The sequence below is a fragment of the Amblyomma americanum genome, chromosome 4, assembly GCF_052857255.1.
Source record: "Amblyomma americanum isolate KBUSLIRL-KWMA chromosome 4, ASM5285725v1, whole genome shotgun sequence".
Classification (NCBI taxonomy): Eukaryota; Metazoa; Arthropoda; class Arachnida; order Ixodida; family Ixodidae; genus Amblyomma; species Amblyomma americanum.
The window spans coordinates 58685727-58707980 of record NC_135500.1 but is presented as its reverse complement, the minus strand read 5'-3'; the positions used below and the strand labels follow the sequence as shown (position 1 = coordinate 58707980).

Here is a 22254-nt window from a genome sequence, read left to right as displayed (position 1 = left end):
GAAGTTCATTACGAAATGCTCGCCCATCTGTCCGAACCTGCTGTAGACTCCGTTCTGACATTTTTCAACAAAATGCGGGTATCAGCAGAGATACAGGAGCCTTGAAAAAAAAACATTATTGTATCATTCTTGAAGCCGGGGAAACTACGTACCTCCCCTAGCAATTACAGGCCTATAGCGCTGACAAGTTTACTTGCCAAATACTTTGAAAGCGTTCTGCACATTAGGTTAATGTTTGCATTACAATCCCGTGATCTTCTTGGCATCCATCAGTGTGGGTTCAAATAGGCGTGCTCTACAACCGCCCATCTAGTCCGCTTAGAGAACAGTCCGAGAAGCATTCATTCACAGGCAACACTGCCTTGTGGTCTTTTTCGACTTAGAGAAAGCCTTTGACACCACATGAAGGTTTGGCATACTGCGGGACCTTGGAAACCTCGGCATCCGCGGTGGGATGCTCAAACCGCCAGTGGGAATTTGTTATTTATAACAATATCGTGTCACCTCCTATAGTTGCACGAGGCATATCGGATAATTGATATAACTATGAGGCAAAAAAAAAGAGTTAGAGACGAAAAAATGCAAGAGAAGTGCCATCAGCACTCGGTGTTCCCAGGTGGTCTCCTTCCCAAGTACTGACCGAGCCCAATGCTGCTTAGCTTCGGTGATCGGACGAGAACCGGCGTATTCAGCATGGTATGGCCGATGGCGAGAAATACACTTTTCGAAGCGCTTATGTAGTGTATACAGCCGCTCCCGAATGCAAAACTTCGCACGAATACTTCCCTCGCTCGTGGCAGCAGGCGCCGAGCGTGCAATTACGTGCCCTGGGCTTTTCTCAGCCGTTCTCGCGATCGTAACGCACTGCGGCATGCATCGAAAGAGCAGCGGGAGCAAGCCTGTGCTGTTGACACATGGACCGGGCAAGGAATGCGTGTCGACTATACCGATGAACGCTAATTGTGCGCTACTGCGCAGTCTTATGCGCTAACTGGGCCTCCCTGTTATCTAGGCGCATTGCCGAGTTTAACCTGCACTGTACACGCCGCCGTAGACGTCAGAATGACAGCCGGGAAGCCGGGCGGTCGCTTTCAGTTTTGCCGCAAGCACGCGTGCACGGACTTTCGCGTCCGCACGTACGTACATTGCCAGTGGGAATTTATTTATAACAATATTGTAACGAATAGTATACACCAAAACACTCGGGGACCAAGGAGCTACACAGCCGGTAGAGCGAGCACGAGCAGGAAGAAGATTTTCTTCGTCATCTGCTTCTATCGCCTGAGTTCCCTTCGTCCTCCTCTTCTATCACCTGTGTCATTGCTCCCTCCCCTGCAGCATCGCCCCGATGCGGCCATCGTGCGCTAGAGTGACGAGCAGAAAGCGAGCGTGCTAGGGTGAGGCACGAGGATCACAACATAGAACAGGGCACAGCGGTCACCCTCAAGTTCAATCGGGTGGTCGGTCGTGGTACGGCTTCATACGAACGACGTGCACAACGTCGGTAAGCTTGCGTCTGTGGGATGAGCTGGCTTGAGTGGCGGGTTGAACTTCGTAGGTGACGTCGCTAATGCGGCGGAGGACACGGTAGGGGCCGAAGTATCGACGGAGTAATTTTCCAGACAGCCCGCGGTGACGAACGGGCGTCCAAATCCACACATAGTCGCCTGGCTCGTAGGCAACGAAGCGCCGTCCCTGGTTGTAGCGGCCAGCGTCTAGTTGCTGTTGACGGTGTATGCGCTGCCTTGCCAGTTGCCGCGCTTCTTCCGCACGCTGCACAAAAGTGGCGATGTCGAGGTCAGGGTCACTCTCGCAGTGGGGGTCAACAGTCAGCATAGCATCCAGCGTAGTAGTAACTCGACTGCCGAAGACAAGCTGGAAGGGAGTGAGCCGCGTTGTCTCCTGCAGTGCCGTATTGTAAGCGACTGTAGCGTATGGCAGAATTTGGTCCCAGGTTTTATGCTCTATATCCACGTACACGGAAAGCATGTCGGCCAGAGTTCTGTTGAGCCGTTCCACCAAGCCATTGGTCTGCGGGTGGTACGCCGTCGCACGTCTATGGCTGGTGTGCGTCAGTTTCAGCACAGCCTGGGTTAGGCGGGCTGTGAAAGCTGCCCCACGGTCAGTAATAATGACCGCAGGGGCGCCATGACGCAGGACGATGCTGTGGACAAAAAACTCGGCTACTTCGGCAGCAGTTCCGCTCGCAAGCGACGTGGTCTCAGCATAACGTGTCAAGTAGTCCGTCGCAACAGCGATCCACCGTTTTCCAGTGGATGACTTCGGGAAGGGGCCAAGGAGATCCATTCCAACTTGTTGCAAAGGGATCTTCGGTGGCGCTATTGGCTGATGAAATCCGGCTGGTTTGATGGGTGGAGACTTCCGGCGTTGGCAGTCGCGGCAGGTTCGCACGTAGGTCTGCACTGATGGAAGTAATTTGGGCCAATAGTACTTCTCCCGAATCCTTGACAGCGTGCGACTGACTCCCAAGTGGCCGGCGGACGGCTCGTCGTGACAAGCGCTCAAGATGTCAGGTCGTAACTGGGTGGGCACCACGAGTAAAAATGTTTCGGTGGACTTTCCAAAGTTGCGCTTGTAGAGAACGCTATTTCGCATGGTGAAGGATTGCAGGCCACGACGAAAAACACGCGGAACCCGACCACTGTGACCTTCCAGGTGCTCGATGAGCGGCGCTAGCTCCGGGTCCGTTCGTTGAAGCTGAGCCACATGGGATAGGCTAAGAGCACAAATGAAAGGAAGATCTTCGGTGATTTCTTGCGGAGCGTGGTCCACGGGCGCGCGTGATAAGCAATCCGCATCTTGGTGCTGCCGGCCCGACTTGTAAACGACAGTCACGTCGTACTCTTGCAAACGGAGGCTCCACCTAGCCAACCGGCCGGACGGATCTTTAAGGCTTGCCAGCCAGCATAACGAGTGATGGTCGCTGACAACACGGAAGGGTCGTCCGTACAGGTATGGACGAAACTTGCTGATGACCCAGATCACCGCAAGGCATTCTTCCTCTGTCGTCGAATAGTTCGCCTCCGATCGCGAAAGTGTTCGGCTCGCGTAAGCGATAACGCGTTCCACGCCGTCCTGCCGCTGGATAAGTACCGCCCCAAGGCCAACATTGCTGGCCTCGGTGTGTATGTCGGTGGCGGCGTCTTCATCGAAATGGGCGAGTATCGGGGGGCTGTGTAGGCGGTTGCGGAGCTCCTGAAAAGCTTCTTCTTGGTCGCTTCCCCACAGAAAGGGTATTTCGTCTCTAGTCAGTGCTGTCAACGGGTCAGCTATTCTGGAGAAATCGGGCACAAAGCGTCGGTAGTGAGAACAGAGGCCCAGAAAACGTCGAAGTGGCTTCTTGTCGGTTGGGCGCGGAAAACTGGAGACGGCAGCAGTCTTGTCGGGGTCCGTGAGAACGCCTTGTGCGCTGACAACATGGCCAAGGAACCGAAGTTTCGTGAAACCAAAATGACATTTCTCGGGCTTGATCGTTAGTTGCGCGCATTTTAGGGCTCGAAGCACGATGCGCAGCCGGTCCATGTGTTGATCGAAGGTAGGCGAGGAAATGACGACGTCGTCCAAGTACACCAAGCAAGACTGCCACTTAAGACCGGATAAAACGGTGTCCATCATACGCTGGAACGTGGCCGGCGCCGAGCAAAGACCAAACGGGAGCACCTTGAACTCGTATAAACCGTCTGGAGTTTCGAAAGCCGTCTTCTCTCGGTCTCTCTGGTCCACCTCTATCTGCCAGTATCCGCTTTTGAGATCTAATGAGGAGAAGAACCTGGCGTCACGTAATCGGTCAAGGGCATCGTCAATCCTGGGAAGCGGATAAACGTCCTTTTTGGTCACGTTGTTTAGTTTCCGGTAATCAACACAGAATCTCAAGGTGCCGTCTTTCTTTTTGATGAGGACCACGGGCGACGCCCATGGGCTTGTTGACGGCTGAATAACATCGTCTGCAAGCATTTCATCGACTTGCGTTTTAATGGCTTCGCGTTCCTTAGGAGAAACACGGTATGGGCGCTGGCATACAGGCGGCGTGGCCTCGTCTGTGATGATGCGATGCTTGGCGACAGGTGTACGACCTACCCTGGAGCAGGTGGCGAAGCAATCTGCAAAATCTGCTAGAAGAGCAGACAGAAGATTCTTCTGCTCAGGTGCCAAGTCCAGGTTGATTTTCACGGTCTGCAGGGCGTGGCATGGTGCGGCCTCGTCTTTAGGGCTGGCCCCGACGGCGCATAAATCAGGCAACACAGTAACTTCATGAAGTAAGGCAACAGCCGTGTCCCTGGCGAGGTGCTGAACCTCGTTGGCGAAGTTCATGAGTAGGACACTAGTACAACCGTTATGCAACTGGACGAGGCCTCGAGCGACGGCTATTCCCTTCGCGAGCAGCAGCGGGAGGTGGCTATCCGCGATACCCTCGTAATCGTGGAACAAGTCATGTCTCACGAGAACCAGGACGCTAGACCGTGGTGGCACCATCACGTCATCGTCGACTATACGCAGAGCGTTGATTCCCGGATCTCTGTCGGTATGCGCCACGGCCTGTTTCGTCGAGAACGTGATCCGGGCTTCGTTCAGGTCAATGACAGCGCCGTTCGTCTGCAGAAAGTCGAGGCCCAGGATCAAGTCCCTCGAACACTCGGACAGTACCACGAATTCACAGACGTACAGAAAACCACGGATGCCGACCCTTGCAGTACACTTGCCAGCAGGGGTAATCAGGTGACTCCCAGCAGTACGAATGCTCGGCCCAGACCATCGCGTAAAAACTTTAATTCTTGGGCGAGGGCACGGCTCATTACGGAGTAATCAGCACCGGTGTCGAGTAAGGCGGAGACGTCGACTCCATCAATTGTTACGTACAAATCGGAGGTGTCGGATGCTGTCGCTACCTGCCCCCGGCGAAATGGCGTATCGGCGTGATGGTGGCGGAGGATCTTCACATTTCCCTACAGCAGCGGCCTTGCCTCCGGAGGCCGCCGGCATTAGTTTTCCCGGCGTGGGCTGGGCGAACGGCGTCCGGAATAGCTTTGCGCTCCGCGGGGACTTGAAGAACGGTAGCGCATTGGGGACGGTGATCGAGACCCGCGGCGACCGGATGTGACGAGATTCTGCCGCTCCAATAGGTGAGAGGCTATCTCAAGTGGCCTTTCGCCATTGCGAGGGCAGGGGTCGTCCGGGGCGAAACCCCGCAGGCCCACGCGGCGGTACGGGCACGCCCTATAGAGGTGACCCGCCTCGCCACAATGATAACAGAGGGGCCGACGGTCTGGGGCCCGCCACACTTGACTCTTACGCGTCCGCTCGTAGGCTGGCAGAGCGGGGTCACGAGGGGGACCCGGTGGCCGCACTGATGGAGCCGCGGCATTGATGGTGTAGCCCGACGTCGGAGCTTGACGGAGTACAGACGCGTACGTGGGTCTTGCGTCAAGCTGGAGGGGTACCTCAGATGCTTGTTGTTGGGCTGCGAGGCGCACCTCGTCGCGGACGACGTCAGTCAGCGACGCAAAGGATGGCATGTTAGAAGGCGTCCGAAGGGCTTGGAGTTCCTCCCGGACGACGGAACGGATGAGTTCGCGTAAGTCGTCCGGGGCGCTTCCGAGATGCATAGAACAGGTGTCTGGCCCGAAGGCGTTGACGTCACGATTGTATTGGCGGGCTCGTTGCTGTAGAGTCTTCTCCATGGTGGCCGCCTCGCTGAGAAACTCGGCCACAGTGCGCGTTGGGCTGCGCACGAGTCCCGCGAATAGCTCCTGCTTGACACCACGCATTAAATGGCGAAGCTTCTTGTCTTCCGACATAGAGGGGTCCGCGCGCTTGAAAAGGCGGGTCATGTCCTCAAAGAACATGCGGACACTCTCGTTCGGGCGCTGGTTGCGCGAGTGTAGCGCAGCTTCAGCTCGCTCTCGGCGGTCAGCGTTTGGAAAAGTGGCGAGCAGGTTGCGGCAGAAGGCCTCCCAGGATGGAAACGAAGCCTCATGGCTTTCGAACCATGTCCGCGCCGACTCTTCGAGAGCGAAATACACGTTGTGGAGCTTCCGCTCATCGCTCCACCCGTTGTAACGGGCGACACGCTCGATAGTCTCGAGCCAGTCCTCGGCGTCCTCGAACACGTCGCCATGAAAAGACGGGGGTGTTCGTGGCTGCTGGCACAGAATGTGAGCTGGGAGCCTACTCTCAGTTGACATGGCAGCTGGATCCTCCGAAGTCCGAGGCTGGGTCGTCCTGGTAGCTGCCGGAAGGGGTCCGAACTCTGGGGACTCTCCTCGCAGGCGGCGGCCGCGGCGCTGGTGGACCGGGGTGAGATCCGTGATCACAGGTGGGCTGCGCGGGTCTGGAAGCGTACCCAGCACTGCCTCCACCAGATTTGTAACGAATAGTACACCAAAAACACTCGGGGACCAAGGAGCTACACAGCCGGTAGAGCGAGCACGAGCAGGAAGAAGATTTTCTTCGTCCTCTGCTTCTATCGCCTGAGTTCCCTTCGTCCTCCTCATCTATCACCTGTGTCAATATCGTGTCACCTCCTATAGTTGCACGAGGCATATCGGATAATTGATATAACTATGAGGCAAAAAAAGCGTTAGAGACGAAAAAATTGCAAAAGAAGTGCCATCAGCACTCGGTGTTCCAAGGTGGTCTCCCTCCCAAGTACTGACCGAGCCCAATGCTGCTTAGCTTCGGTGATCGGATGAGAACCTGCGTATTCACCATGGTATGGCCGATTGTTTTTTTTTCTTTATTGCATGGAAGAACTGCTGTAGAAAGGAGGAAACTTCAATCAGACTAGTTCGCGTCTCAAGTTACCGGGCTGCTTAATATGAGCCCCCCATAGCCCTAACTCACCACTGCATCCCCATCAAAACATCAAAATTCAGGGAGGCACACACAAGCATCTAGGCACGGCAGCCAGCTTGGAGGTTCGTCGCGAGCAGCATATACACTCCTCACCAACGCACACTGTTCCCGAAACACAGATTTGGACGATCTTGGTGGCTCGGCATGTCTGTCCATCATACGGCTTTTCCAAAGACTGAATAGTCCCATCAACACAAACACGTCATAAGGCACAACAGAGTTTTTGTCAACAGGCAGAAATCTAATAGTGTATGGTGTAATTTCAATGTCCTTCTTAAGAGTTCGTTGTAGTATGTCCCAAAAGAACATGGCATCATGGCACAGGATGAAGCAATGATCAATAGTCTCAGGCACGTTACACAGACGACAATTCACATTCCAGGGTACCAACATCCCCTTATCATTAAGAAATGTCTTGACAGGCAGCGTCGCTGTGTGTAGGTATGGCCGATTGTTTTTTTCTTTATTGCCTGGCTTTGACCCATAACCTTTACACAAAAAACACTCAACAAAAAACACACAAAACGCTATGTACATACGACACTGTCGTGGTCAGCCATCATGAGTCTGGCTTCGTCATACTAAAATCCACGAAGCATACAGAGCGTTTCCAGCCTCGAGAGCCACTCGGGAGGCTCCGCAGCTGCTTTCTGGATGGCCACAAAGCAGTCCATTCTTTCCTGAAAATAAATTCGGGCAGGTCGTGCGTCTTTGTCACAATAATAGCCTGCCATTCTGGAGCGCCATATACTGTGGAGGCCCAAGAGCATTATCAGATCAAATGGTACCCCATCCTCACTGTCTGTGCTTAAATAACGAATTCCCTGCGCGTCAAGTGGTAGCTCTTTCTTTATTGTCCTTTGTAACACATCCCAAAAATAAACCCCTTCCCAGCAATGCAAAAAAACATGGTCTATTGTTTCGGGCTGTTTACAAATTAAGCAGTTCGATCCCCACGGTAAAAAGAAATCCTTTCCTTCCAAAAACTTTTTAACTGGGAGTGTCCCGTTGTGTAATTTAAAAGAGAAAGTCTTTACTCCTGGTGGCACCTGCATTTTCTTTACCCTTTTTAAAACATCAGCTCCAGGACCTCCACAACCACGATGGCACAACCACGAGGGCCAGCTCACAGGCTGCTCGCAACTGGTGTGGCAAATCATCCACCTTCATTCCAGGCTTCAACTTGAGTAGCACGGTCCTGGTGGTTGAGCCTTTCTCCTTCATCCCTTGGACGCGCCAACGCTCCCGCGTCCCCTCCGTCACGTTTCCGAACGCCGCGAAAGCAGTCCTGATGTCTTCGTCAGCCACACCATGCAGCATTCAATGCAGGCGCAGCTTAACCTGCTGATCCTCCGGGTCGAAAATGATGCACCGGCGTCCTTTCACTTGTAGCTCCTTCAATGCAGCAAGCTTTTTCGTGGCTTCAGATCTGCTGAGCGTCACCGCCCACACAGGATTTATCTGATACTCCCCCAACGCCACGACGTCGGGGAGCGCACCAGCGTTGGCGAGGGCGTCCCGAAACTCTTCCACCCGGTAGGGCCTCGCTCGCACGTCACCATGCAGAAACACCGTGTTAAACACAACACGTCCTGTTGGTAGAGTAGGCAGAACAATCTCGTAGTCCTTATCTGCGTCGGCAACTATCCTGTTTCCGCGGCCAGCAAGGGCCGCTATCGCCGCTCCGCCGGAGCTCATGATCCCGCGTCCGTCACGCTCGGTGGCCGGAAGTAGAATCGGGACAGCATGGTATGGCCGATGGCGAGAAATACACTTTTCGAAGCGCTTATGGGGTGTATGCAGCCGCTCCCGAACGCAAAACTTCGCACGAATACTTCCCTCGCTCGTGGCAACAGGCGCCGAGCGTGCAATTACGTGCCCTGGGCTTTTCTCAGCCGTTCTGGCGATCGTAACGCACTGCGGCATGCATCGAAAGAGCAGCGGGAGCAAGCCTCTGGTGTTGACACATGGACCGGGCAAGGAAAGCGTGTCGACTATATCGATGAACGCTAATTGTGCGGTACTGCGCAGTGTTGTGCGCTAACTCGGCCTCCCTGTTACCTAGGCGCATTGCCGAGTTTGATCTGCACTGTACACGCCACCGTAGACGTCAGAATGACAGCCGGGAAGCCGGGCGGTCGCTTTTCAGTTTTGCCGCAAGCACGCGTGCACGGAATTTCGCGTCCGCACGTACGTACATTGCCAGTGGGAATTTGTTATTTACAACAATATCGCGAATCCTCCTATAGTTGCACGAGGCATATCGGATAATTGATATAACTATGAGGCAAAAAAAAGCGTTAGAGACGAAAAATATGCATAAGAAGTGCCATCAGCACTCGGTGTTACCAGGTGGTCTCCCTCCCAAGTGCTGACCGAGCCCAATGCTGCTTAGCTTCGGTGATCGGACGAGAACCGGCGTATTCAGCATGGTATGGCCGATGGCGAGAAATACACTTTTCGAAGCGCTTATGTAGTGTATGCAGCCGCTCCCGAATGCAAAACTTCGCACGAATACTTCCCTCGCTCGTGGCAGCAGGCGCCGAGCGTGCAATTACGTGCCCTGGGCTTTTCTCAGCCGTTCCCGCGATCGTAACGCACTGCGGCAATCATCGAAAGAGCAGCGGGAGCAAGCCTGTGCTGTTGACACATGGACCGGGCAAGTAATGCGTGTCTATCGACTATATCGATGAACGCTAATTGTGGGCTACTGCGCAGTCTTACGCGCTAACTGGGCCTCCCTGTTATATAGGCGCATTGCCGAGTTTGATCTGCACTGTACACGCCACCGTAGACGTCAGAATGACAGCCGGGAAGCCTGGCGGTCGCTTTTCATTTTTGCCGCAAGCACGCGTGCACGGAATTTCGCGTCCGCACGTACGTACATTGCCAGTGGGAATTTGTTATTTATAACAATATCGCGAAACCTCCTATAGTTGCACGAGGCATATCGGATAATTGATATAACTATGAGGCAAAAAAAAGCGTTAGAGACGAAAAAAATGCAAAAGAAGTGCCATCAGCACTCGGTGTTCCCAGGTGGTCTCCCTCCCAAGTACTGACCGAGCCCAATGCTGCTTAGCTTCGGTGATCGGACGAGAACCGGTGTATTCAGCATGGTATTTTTTTTTATTGCCTGGCTTTGGCTCATAACATTTAACCAAAAAAAAACATTCAACAAAAAACACACAAAACACTATGTACATAAGACACTGTCGTGGTCAGCCAGCATGAGTCTGGCTTCGTCATTCTAAAATTCACGAAGCATACAGAGCGGCTATAGCCTCGAGAGCCACTCGGGAGGCTCCGCAGCTGCATTCTGGATGGCCAGAAAGAAGTCCATTCTTTCCCGAAAATAAATTCGGGCAGGTCGTGCGTCTTTGTCACAATAATTGCCTGCCATTCTGGAGCGCCATATACTGTGGAGGCCCAAGAGCATTATGAGATCAAATGGTACCCCATCCTCATTGTCTGTGCTTAAATAACGAATTCCCTGCGCGTCAAGTGGTAGCTCTTTCTTTATTGTCCTTTGTAACACATCCCAAAAATAAAACCCTTCCCAGCAATGCAAAAAAACATGGTCTATTGTTTCGGGCTGTTTACAAATTAAGCAGTTCGATCCCCACGGTAAAAAGAAATCCTTTCTTTCCAAAAACTTTTTAACTGGGAGTGTCCCGGTGTGTAATTTAAAAAAGAAGGTCTTTACTCCTGGTGGCACCTGCATTTTCTTTACCCTTTTTAAAACATCAGCTCCAGGGCCTCCACTGTACAAGGCCCTGTACATAGGCTCTGGGAAAACAATATCACAAAGATCATGGTACAACTTCTTTCTTTTAGTTTTATACAAATAATCGCTAGAAAAACGCGCTGAAAGAAACCTAACACTTGCTACAATCTCTTTGTAGTAACCAAAAATTCCACCCGAGAGCTCTTCTGTGGTAACAACAAACTCGGGCAGCAATCGCCGCAGCCTCACCTGGCACACGGTGCGCAAGAACGGGTCTGAGACGTCGCGAAAAAACAAAAAACGGTTCACCAGCTGCCTTAAAAAGAGGTGCCCTAGCCCCAACCCCCCATCTTTTACCCGCCGGAACAGGTTCGTTCGGCTGCAACGTTCCCATTCGGAAGCCCATATAAAGACGGCAAAAATCCGGTGTAACTTCTGAATGTGCACCCGAGAGCAATGGAAAACCTGCATCACATACCAGAGCTTGCTAATAAAAAACAGGTTGCAGACTGTAGCTCTGGCGAAAATGGAGAGATTGGTGCCTTTCCATTTTCCAGCTCTGTCACGTGCTTCTTTCGTGTGCTGTTTCCAATACTCCTCGCTTTCGCGATTAGCATCGAGCGGAACGCCCAAATACTTGCCCGGTGTCGTCGTCCACGGTACGTTGGCAAAATGGTCCGGGCGGGATGGCCACCATCCATGCCAGAGTCCGAGGCATTTGGACCAATTAACCCCGCTACCGGTGACTTCGCTGAACTCGCGTACACACCCGACAGCTTCGCTTATGCTCTCCTGATCAACTGTGAATACAGCAACGTCGTCAGCATACGCCAGCAGCTTAACTTCAGCAGCTTGCAACCTAAAGCCATTAATACTAATGTCTTCTAATATTTTCCTACACAGTGTTTCGATGTAAATACAAAATAAGAGAGGGCTGAGGGGGCAGCCCTGACGCACCGAACGCTGCACGCTTATGGGGGCCCCCAGGCACTTGTTAACAATCAATCTTGTCGTGCAGTTTCGATACGCCAGGGCTACACCCTCGCGGATAACTGAACCGACATTCACATGGTCTAAAACGGAAAACAAGATTTCATGAGAAACACAATCAAAACCTTTTTCGAGATCAATCTGAAGCATAGCCACCCGCCCATTAATTGCATCGCAGGTTTCAAGTACACTGCGTGCTTTGTGAATGTTGGAAAAAATCGATCGCCCTTTTATTCCACATGTCTGGTGGGGTCCAACAATTTCCTTTATCACTGTCTGTAGTCTTCGCGCCGATACCTTCATAAAAATTTTGTAGTCCACATTAGTGAGTGCTATCGGTCGATATGCGGTAACAGATTTTAATTTCTCTATATCATCAGTTTTCGGTATGAGTACCGTATGGGAGGTCCCAAAAGACGGAGGAAAAAAGTTTATTCCATAGGCTTCGTTAAACATTGTACATAGCACCGGGGCAATTTCATGCTTAAATTCTTTATAAAATGCCGCACTGAATTCATCTGGTCCTGGTGATTTTCCGAGGTTTAATTCATCTATCGCATGCCCTACTTCGTTTTCAGTGCCTGCGACGATTGTTGCCCGAGTTTGTTGTTACCACAGAAGAGCTCTCGGGTGGAATTTTTGGTTACTACAAAGAGATTGTAGCAAGTGTTAGGTTTCTTTCAGCGCGTTTTTCTAGCGATTATTTGTATAAAACTAAAAGAAAGAAGTTGTACCATGATCTTTGTGATATTGTTTTCCCGGAGCCTATGTAGAGGGCCTTGTACAGTGGAGGTCCTGGAGCTGATGTTTTAAAAAGGGTAAAGAAAATGCAGGTGCCACCAGGAGTAAAGACCTTCTTTTTTAAATTACACACCGGGACACTCCCAGTTAAAAAGTTTTTGGAAGGAAAGGATTTCTTTTTACCGTGGGGTTCGAACTGCTTAATTTGTAAACAGCCCGAAACAATAGACCATGTTTTTTTGCATTGCTGGGAAGGGGTTTATTTTTGGGATGTGTTACAAAGGACAATAAAGAAAGCGCTACCACTTGACGCGCAGGGAATTCGTTATTTAAGCACAGACAATGAGGATGGGGTACCATTTGATCACATAATGCTCTTGGGCCTCCACAGTATATGGCGCTCCAGAATGGCAGGCTATTATTGTGACAAAGACGCACGACCTGCCCGAAATTATTTTCGGGAAAGAATGGACTGCTTTCTGGCCATCCAGAAAGCAGCTGAGGAGCCTCCCGAGTGGCTCTCGAGGCTAGAGCCGCTCTGTATGCTTCGTGAGTTTTAGTATGACGAAGCCAGACTCATGATGGCTGACCACGACAGTGTCGTATGTACATAGCGTTTTGTGTGTTTTTTTTGTTGAGTGTTTTTTGTGTAAATGTTATGGGTCAAAGCCAGGCAATAAAGAAAAAAAAACCGAAGCTAAGCAGCATTGGGCTCGGTCAGTACTTGGGAGGGAGACCACCTGGGAACAACGAGTGCTGATGGCACTTCTTTTGCATTTTTTTCGTCTCTAACGCTTTTTTTGCCTCATAGTTATATCAATTATCCGATATGCCTCATGCAACTATAGGAGGTGGCGCGATATGGTTATAAATAACAAATTCCCACTGGCAATGTACGTACGTGCGGACGCAAAAGTCCGTGCACGCGTGCTTGCGGCAATACTGAAAAGCGACCGCCCGGCTTCCCGATTGTCATTCTGACGTCTACGGCGGCGTGTACAGTGCAGATTAAACTCGGCAATGCACCTAGATAACAGGGAGGCCCAGTGTGCGCATAAGACTGCGCAGTAGCGCACAATTAGCGTTCATCGATATAGTCGACACGCATTCCTTGCCCGGTCCATGTGTCAACAGCACAGGCTTGCTCCCGCTGCTCTTTCGATGCATGCCGCAGGGCGTTACTATCGCGGGAACGGCTGAGAAAAGCCCAGGGCACGTAATTGCACGCTCGGCGCCTGCTGCCACGAGCGAGGGAAGTATTCGTGCGAAGTTTTGCATTCGGGAGCGGCTGCATACACTACACAAGCGCTTCGAAAAGTGTATTTCTCGCCATCGGCCATACCATGCTGAATACGCCGGTTCTCGTCCGGTCACCGAAGCTAAGCAGCATTGGGCTCGGTCAGTACTTGGGAGGGAGACCACCTGGGAACACCGAGTGCTGATGGCACTTCTTTTGCATTTTTTTTCGTCTCTAACGCTTTTTTTGCCTGATAGTTATATCAATTATCCGATATGCCTCGTGCAACTATAGGAGGTGGCGCGATATGGTTATAAATAACAAATTCCCACTGGCAATGTACGTACGTCCGGACGCGAAAGTCCGTGCACGCGTGCTTGCGGCAATACTGAAAAGCGACCGCCCGGCTTCCCGGTTGTCATTCTGACGTCTACGGCGGCGTGTACAGTGCAGATTAAACTCGGCAATGCGCCTAGATAACAGGGAGGCCCAGTGTGCGCATAAGACTGCGCAGTAGCGCACAATTAGCGTTCATCGATATAGTCGACACGCATTCCTTGCCCGGTCCATGTGTCAACAGCACAGGCTTGCTCCCGCTGCTCTTTCGATGCATGCCGCAGGGCGTTACTATCGCGGGAACGGCTGAGAAAAGCCCAGGGCACGTAATTGCACGCTCGGCGCCTGCTGCCACGAGCGAGGGAAGTATTCGTGCGAAGTTTTGCATTCGGGAGCGGCTGCATACACTACACAAGCGCTTCGAAAAGTGTATTTCTCGCCATCGGCCATACCATGCTGAATACGCCGGTTCTCGTCCGGTCACCGAAGCTAAGCAGCATTGGGCTCGGTCAGTACTTGGGAGGGAGACCACCTGGGAACAACGAGTGCTGATGGCACTTCTTTTGCATTTTTTTCGTCTCTAACGCTTTTTTTGCCTCATAGTTATATCAATTATCCGATATGCCTCATGCAACTATAGGAGGTGGCGCGATATGGTTATAAATAACAAATTCCCACTGGCAATGTACGTACGTGCGGACGCAAAAGTCCGTGCACGCGTGCTTGCGGCAATACTGAAAAGCGACCGCCCGGCTTCCCGATTGTCATTCTGACGTCTACGGCGGCGTGTACAGTGCAGATTAAACTCGGCAATGCACCTAGATAACAGGGAGGCCCAGTGTGCGCATAAGACTGCGCAGTAGCGCACAATTAGCGTTCATCGATATAGTCGACACGCATTCCTTGCCCGGTCCATGTGTCAACAGCACAGGCTTGCTCCCGCTGCTCTTTCGATGCATGCCGCAGGGCGTTACTATCGCGGGAACGGCTGAGAAAAGCCCAGGGCACGTAATTGCACGCTCGGCGCCTGCTGCCACGAGCGAGGGAAGTATTCGTGCGAAGTTTTGCATTCGGGAGCGGCTGCATACACTACACAAGCGCTTCGAAAAGTGTATTTCTCGCCATCGGCCATACCATGCTGAATACGCCGGTTCTCGTCCGGTCACCGAAGCTAAGCAGCATTGGGCTCGGTCAGTACTTGGGAGGGAGACCACCTGGGAACACCGAGTGCTGATGGCACTTCTTTTGCATTTTTTTTCGTCTCTAACGCTTTTTTTGCCTGATAGTTATATCAATTATCCGATATGCCTCGTGCAACTATAGGAGGTGGCGCGATATGGTTATAAATAACAAATTCCCACTGGCAATGTACGTACGTCCGGACGCGAAAGTCCGTGCACGCGTGCTTGCGGCAATACTGAAAAGCGACCGCCCGGCTTCCCGGTTGTCATTCTGACGTCTACGGCGGCGTGTACAGTGCAGATTAAACTCGGCAATGCGCCTAGATAACAGGGAGGCCCAGTGTGCGCATAAGACTGGGCAGTAGCGCACAATTAGCGTTCATCTATATAGTCGACACGCATTCCTTGCCCAGTCCATGTGTCAACAGCACAGGCTTGCTCCCGCTGCTCTTTCGATGCATGCCGCAGTGCGTTACGATCGCCAGAACGGCTGAGAAAAGCCCAGGGCACGTAATTGCACGCTCGGCGCCTGCTGCCACGAGCGAGTGAAGTATTCGTGCGAAGTTTTGCATTCGGGAGCGGCTGCATACACTACATAAGCGCTTCGAAAAGTGTATTTCTCGCCATCGGCCATACCATGCAGAATACGCCGGTTCTCGTCCGATCACCGAAGCTAAGCAGCATTGGGCTCGGTCAGTACTTGGGAGGGAGACCACCTGGGAACACCGAGTGCTGATGGCACTTCTTTTGCATTTTTTATCGTCTCTAACGCTTTTTTTGCCTCATAGTTATATCAATTATCCGATATGCCTCCTGCAATTATAGGAGGTGACGCGATATTGTTATAAATAACAAATTCCCACTGGCAATGTACGTACGTGCGGACGCGAAAGTCCGTGCACGCGTGCTTGCGGCAAAACTGAAAAGCGACCGCCCGGCTTCCCGGCTGTCATTCTGACGTCTACGGCGGCGTGTACAGTGCAGATCAAACTCGGCAATGCGCCTAGATAACAGGGAGGCCCAGTTAGCGCATAAGACTGCGCAGTAGCGCACAATTTGCGTTCATCGATATAGTCGACACGCTTTCCTTGCCCGGTCCATGTGTCAACAGCACAGGCTTGCTCCCGCTGCTCTTTCGATGCATGCCGCAGTGCGTTACGATCGCCAGAACGGCTGAGAAAAGCACAGGGCACGTAATTGCACGCTCGGCGCCTGTTGCCACGAGCGAGGGAAGTATTCGTGCGAAGTTTTGCGTTCAGGAGCGGCTGCATACACTACATAAGCGCTTCGAAAAGTGTATTTCTCGCCATCGGCCATACCATGCTGAATACGCCGGTTCTCGTCCGATCACTGAAGCTAAGCAGATCATGTTTTTTTGCATTGCTGGGAAGGCGTTTATTTTTGGGATGTGTTACAAAGGACAATAAAGAAAGAGCTACCACTTGACGCGCAGGGAATTCGTTATTTAAGCACTGACAATGAGGATGGGGTACCATTTGATCTCATAATGCTCTTGGGCCTCCACAGTATATGGCGCTCCAGAATGGCAGGCTATTATTGTTACAAAGACGCACGACCTGCCCGAAATTATTTTCGGGAAAGAATGGACTGCTTTCTCGCCATCCAGAAAGCAGCTGAGGAGCCTCCCGAGTGGCTCTCGAGCTTAGAGCCATCGGCCATACCATGCTTGGTGGCCATCCCACCCGGACCATTTTGCCAACGTACCGTGGACGACGACACCGGGCAAGTATTTGGGCGTTCCGCTCGAAGCTTATCGCGAAAGCGAGGAGTATTGGAAACAGCAAACGAAAGAAGCACGTGACAGAGCTGGAAAATGGAAAGGCCCCAATCTCTCCATTTTCGCCAGAGCTACAGTCTGCAACCTGTTTTTTATTAGAAAGCTCTGGTATGTGATGCAGGTTTTGCATTGCTCTCGGGTGCACATTCAGAAGTTACACCGGATTTTTGCCGTCTTTATATGGGCTTCCGAATGGGAACGTTGCAGCCGAACGCACCTGTTCCGGCGGGTAAAAGAAGGGGGGTTGGGGTTAGGGCACCTCTTTTTAAGGCAGCTGGTGAACCGTTTTTTGTTTTTTCGCGACGTCTCAGACCCGTTCTTGCGCACCGTGTGTCAGGTGAGGCTGCGGCGATTGCTGCCCGAGTTTGTTGTTACCACAGAAGAGCTCTCGGGTGGAATTTTTGGTTACTACAAAGAGATTGTAGCAAGTGTTAGGTTTCCTTCAGCGCGTTTTTCTAGCGATAATTTGTATAAAACTAAAAGAAAGAAGTTGTACCATGATCTTTGTGATATTGTTTTCCCAGAGCCTATGTACAGGGCCTTGTACAGTGGAGGTCCTGGAGCTGATGTTTTAAAAAGGGTAAAGAAAATGCAGGTGCCACCGGGAGTAAAGACCTTCTTTTTTAAATTACACACCGGGACACTCCCAGTTAAAAAGTTTTTGGAAGGAAAGGATTTCTTTTTACCGTGGGGATCGAACTGCTTAATTTGTAAACAGCCCGAAACAATAGACCATGTTTTTTTGCATTGCTGGGAAGGGGTTTATTTTTGGGATGTGTTACAAAGGACAATAAAGAAAGAGCTACCACTTGACGCGCAGGGAATTCGTTATTTAAGCACAGACAATGAGGACGTTGTACCATTTGATCTCATAATGCTCTTAGGCCTCCACAGTATATGGCGCTCCAGAATGGCAGGCTATTATTTTGACAAAGACGCACGACCTGCCCGAATTTATTTTCGGGAAAGAATTTACTGCTTTCTGGCCATCCAGAAAGCAGCTGCGGAGCCTCCAGAGTGGCTCTCGAGGCTAGAGCCGCTCTGTATGCTTCGTGAATTTTAGTATGACGAAGCCAGACTCATGATGGCTGACCACGACAGTGTCTTATGTACATAGTGTTTTGTGTGTTTTTTGTTGAATGTTTTTTGTGTAAATGTTATGGGTCAAAGCCAGGCAATAAAGAAAAAAAAATTGGCCATACCATGCTGAATACGCCGGTTCTCGTCCGATCACCGCAGCTAAGCAGCATTGGGCTCGGTCAGTACTTGGGAGGGAGACCACCTGGGAACACCGAGTGCTGATGGCACTTCTTTTGCATTTTTTTCGTCTCTAACGCTTTTTTTTGCCTCATAGTTATATATATTATCCGATATGCCTCGTGCAACTATAGGAGGTTTCGCGATATTGTTATAAATACCAAATTCCCACTGGCAATGTACGTACGTGCGGACGCGAAATTCCGTTCACGCGTGCTTGCGGCAAAACTGAAAAGCGACCGCCCGGCTTCACGGCTGTCATTCTGACGTCTACGGCGGCGTGTACAGTGCAGATCAAACTCGGCAATGCGCCTAGATAACAGGGAGGCCCAGTTAGCGCATAAGACTGCGCTGTAGCGCACAATTAGCGTTCATCGATATAGTCGATCAACACGCATTCCTTGCCCGGTCCATGTGTCAACACCAGAGGCTTGCTCCCGCTGCTCTTTCGATGCATGCCGCAGTGCGTTACGATCGCGGGAACGGCTGCGAAAAGCATAGGGCACGTGATTGCACGCTCGGCACTTGTTGCCACGAGCTAGGGAAGTATTCGTGCGAAGTTTTGCATTCGGGAGCGGCTGCATACACTACATAAGCGCTTTGAAAAGTATATTTCTCGCACTCATGCTGGCTGACCACGACAGTGTCTTATGTACATAGTGTTTTGTGTCTTTTTTGTTGAATGTTTTTTTTTGGTTAAATGTTATGAGCCAAAGCCAGGCAATAAAGAAAAAAAAATCGGCCATACCATGCTGAATACGCCGGTTCTCGTCCGATCCCCGAAGCTAAGCGGTATTGGGCTCGGTCAGCACTTGGGAGGGAGACCACCTGGGAACACCGAGTGCTGATGGCACTTCTTTTGAATTTTTTTTCGTCTCTAACGCTTTTTTTGCCTCATAGTTATATCAATTATCTGATATGCCTCGTGCAACTATAGGAGGTGGCGCGATATGGTTATAAATAACAAATTCCCACTGGCAATGTACGTACGTGCGGACGCGAAAGTCCGTGCACGCGTGCTTGCGGCAAAACTGAAAAGCGACCGCCCGGCTTCCCGGTTGTCATTCTGACGTCTACGGCGGCGTGTGCAGTGCAGATTAAACTCGGCAATGCGCCTAGATAACAGGGAGGCCCAGTGTGCGCACAACACAGCGCAGTACCGCACAATTAGCGTTCATCGATATAGTCGATCGGCACGCATTCCTTGCCCGGTCCATGTGTCAACAGCACAGGCTTGCTCCCGCTGCTTTTTCGATGCATGCCGCAGTGCGTTACGATCGCCAGAACGGCTGAGAAAAGCCCAGGGCACGTAATTGCACGCTCGGCACTTGTTGCCACGAGCTAGGGAAGTATTCGTGCGAAGTTTTGCATTCGGGAGCGGCTGCATACACTACATAAGCGCTTCGAAAAGTATTTCTCGCCATCGGCCATACCATGCTGAATACGCCGGATCTCGTCCGATCACCGAAGCTAAGCAGCATTGGGCTCGGTCAGTACTTTGGAGGGAGACCGCCTGGGAACACTGAGTGCTGATGGCACTTCTTTTGCATTTTTTATCGTCTCTAACGCTTTTTTTGCCTCATAGTTATATCAATTATAAGATATGCCTCGTGCAACTATAGGAGGTGACGCGATATTGTTATAAATAACAAATTCCCACTGGCAATGTACGTACGTGCGGACGCGAAAGTCCGTGCACGCGTGCTTACGGCAAAACTGCAAAGCGACCGCCCGGCTTCCCGGCTGTCATTCTGAAGTCTACGGCGGCGTGTACAGTGCAGATTAAACTCGGCAATGCGCCTAGATAACAGGGAGGACCAGTGTGCGCACAACTCTGCGCAGTACCGCACAATTAGCGTTCATCGATATAGTCGTTCGACACGCATTCCTTGTCCGGTCCATGTGTCAACAGCACAGGCTTGCTCTCGCTGCTCTTTCGATGCATGCCGCAGTGCGTTACGATCGCCAGAACGGCTGAGAAAAGCCCAGGGCACGTAATTGCACGCTCGGCGCCTGTTGCCACGAGCGAAGGAAGTATTCGTTCGAAGTTTTGCATTCGGGAGCGGCTGCATGCACTACATAAGCGCTTCGAAAAGTGTATTTCTCGCCATCGGCCACACCATGTGAATGTCGGTTCAGTTATCCGCGAGGGTGTAGCCCTGGCGTATCGAAACTGCACGACAAGATTGATTGTTAACAAGTGCCTGGGGGCCCCCATTAGCGTGCAGCTTTCGGTGCGTCAGGGCTGCCCCCTCAGCCCTCTCTTATTTTGTATTTACATCGAAACACTGTGTAGGAAAATATTAGAAGACAATAGTATTAATGGCTTTAGGTTGCAAGCTGCTGAAGTTAAGCTGCTGGCGTATGCTGACGACGTTGCTGTATTCATGGATGATCAGGAGAGCATAAGCGAAGCTGTCGGGTGTGTACGCGAGTTCAGCGAAGTCACCGGTAGCGGGTTTAATTGGTCCAAATGCCTCGGACTCTGGCATGGATGGTGGCCATCCCACCCGGATCATTTTGCCAACGTACCGTGGACGACGACACCGGGCAAGTATTTGGGCGTTCCGCTCGATGCTTATCGCGAAAGCGAGGAGTATTGGAAACAGCAAACGAAAGAAGCACGTGACAGAGCTGGAAAATGGAAAGGCACCAATCTTTCCATTTTCGCCAGAGCTACAGTCTGCAACCTGTTTTTTATTAGCAAGCTCTGGTATGTGATGCAGGTCTTGCATTGCTCTCGGGTGCACATTCAGAAGTTACACCGGATTTTTGCCGTCTTTATATGGGCTTCCGAATAGGAACGTTGCAGCCGAACGAACCTGTTCCGGCGGGTAAAAGACGGGGGGTTGGGGCTAGGGCACCTCTTTTTAAGGCAGCTGGTGAACCGTTTTTTGTTTTTTTCGCGACGTCTCAGACCCGTTCTTGCGCACCGTGTGCCAGGTGAGGCTACGGCGATTGCTGCCCGAGTTTGTTGTTACCACAGAAGAGCTCTCGGGTGGAATTTTTGGTTACTACAAAGAGATTGTAGCAAGTGTTAGGTTTCTATCAGCGCGTTTTTCTAGCGATTATTTGTATAAAACTAAAAGAAAGAAGTTGTACCATGATCTTTGTGATATTGTTTTCCCAGAGCCTATGTAAAGGGCCTTGTACACTGGAGGTCCTGGAGCTGATGTTTTAAAAAGGGTAAAGAAAATGCAGGTGCCACCGGGAGTAAAGACCTTCTTTTTTAAATTACACACCGGGACACTCCCAGTTAAAAAGTTTTTGAAAGGAAAGGATTTCTTTTTACCGTAGGGATCGAACTGCTTAATTTGTAAACAGCCCGAAACAATAGACCATGTTTTTTTGCATTGCTGGGAAGGGGTTTATTTTTGGGATGTGTTACAAAGGACAATAAAGAAAGAGCTACCACTTGACGCGCAGCGAATTCGTTATTTAAGCACAGACAATGAGGATGGGGTACCATTTGATCTCATTATGCTCTTGGGCCTCCACTGTATATGGCGCTCCAGAATGGCAGGCTATTATTGTGACAAAGACGCACGACCTGCCCGAATTTATTTTCGGGAAAGAATGGACTGCTTTCTGGCCATCCAGAAAGCAGCTGAGGAGCCTCCCGAGTGGCTCTCGAGGCTAGAGCCGCTCTGTATGCTTCGTGAGTTTTAGTATGACGAAGCCAGACTCATGATGGCTGACCACGACAGTGTCGTATGTACATAGCGTTTTGTGTGTTTTTTTGTTGAGTGTTTTTTGTTGAAATGTTATGGGTCAAAGCCAGGCAATAAAGAAAAAAAAACCGAAGCTAAGCAGCATTGGGCTCGGTCAGTACTTGGGAGGGAGACCACCTGGGAACAACGAGTGCTGATGGCACTTCTTTTGCATTTTTTTCGTCTCTAACGCTTTTTTTGCCTCATAGTTATATCAATTATCCGATATGCCTCATGCAACTATAGGAGGTGGCGCGATATGGTTATAAATAACAAATTCCCACTGGCAATGTACGTACGTGCGGACGCAAAAGTCCGTGCACGCGTGCTTGCGGCAATACTGAAAAGCGACCGCCCGGCTTCCCGATTGTCATTCTGACGTCTACGGCGGCGTGTACAGTGCA

At 51.1% G+C, this 22254-nt stretch overlaps 5 non-coding genes and 6 pseudogenes across 5 annotated transcripts; 7 read left to right on the top strand and 4 right to left on the bottom strand.

Annotated features, from left to right (window-relative positions):
- Positions 1-591: 591 nt before the first annotated feature.
- LOC144131231 (5S ribosomal RNA) lies at positions 592-710 on the bottom strand. Its single transcript, XR_013314647.1, has one exon. It is a non-coding gene; the product is annotated as a 5S ribosomal RNA (ribosomal RNA).
- Positions 711-6625: 5915 nt separating this feature from the next.
- Positions 6626-6744, bottom strand: LOC144130634 (5S ribosomal RNA; annotated as a pseudogene).
- Positions 6745-9200: 2456 nt separating this feature from the next.
- LOC144130589 (5S ribosomal RNA) lies at positions 9201-9319 on the bottom strand (annotated as a pseudogene).
- A 578-nt stretch (positions 9320-9897) lies between these two features.
- On the bottom strand, positions 9898-9996 carry LOC144130655 (5S ribosomal RNA; annotated as a pseudogene).
- A 3663-nt stretch (positions 9997-13659) lies between these two features.
- Positions 13660-13778, top strand: LOC144131154 (5S ribosomal RNA). The gene has a single exon (XR_013314570.1). It is a non-coding gene; the product is annotated as a 5S ribosomal RNA (ribosomal RNA).
- A 564-nt stretch (positions 13779-14342) lies between these two features.
- LOC144130510 (5S ribosomal RNA) lies at positions 14343-14461 on the top strand. Its single transcript, XR_013314121.1, has one exon. It is a non-coding gene; the product is annotated as a 5S ribosomal RNA (ribosomal RNA).
- Positions 14462-15024: 563 nt separating this feature from the next.
- Positions 15025-15143, top strand: LOC144131153 (5S ribosomal RNA). Its single transcript, XR_013314569.1, has one exon. It is a non-coding gene; the product is annotated as a 5S ribosomal RNA (ribosomal RNA).
- A 564-nt stretch (positions 15144-15707) lies between these two features.
- Positions 15708-15826, top strand: LOC144131227 (5S ribosomal RNA). The gene has a single exon (XR_013314642.1). It is a non-coding gene; the product is annotated as a 5S ribosomal RNA (ribosomal RNA).
- Positions 15827-18071: 2245 nt separating this feature from the next.
- LOC144130599 (5S ribosomal RNA) lies at positions 18072-18190 on the top strand (annotated as a pseudogene).
- Positions 18191-18874: 684 nt separating this feature from the next.
- Positions 18875-18993, top strand: LOC144130658 (5S ribosomal RNA; annotated as a pseudogene).
- A 566-nt stretch (positions 18994-19559) lies between these two features.
- Positions 19560-19678, top strand: LOC144130551 (5S ribosomal RNA; annotated as a pseudogene).
- The last annotated feature ends 2576 nt before the right edge of the window (positions 19679-22254 follow it).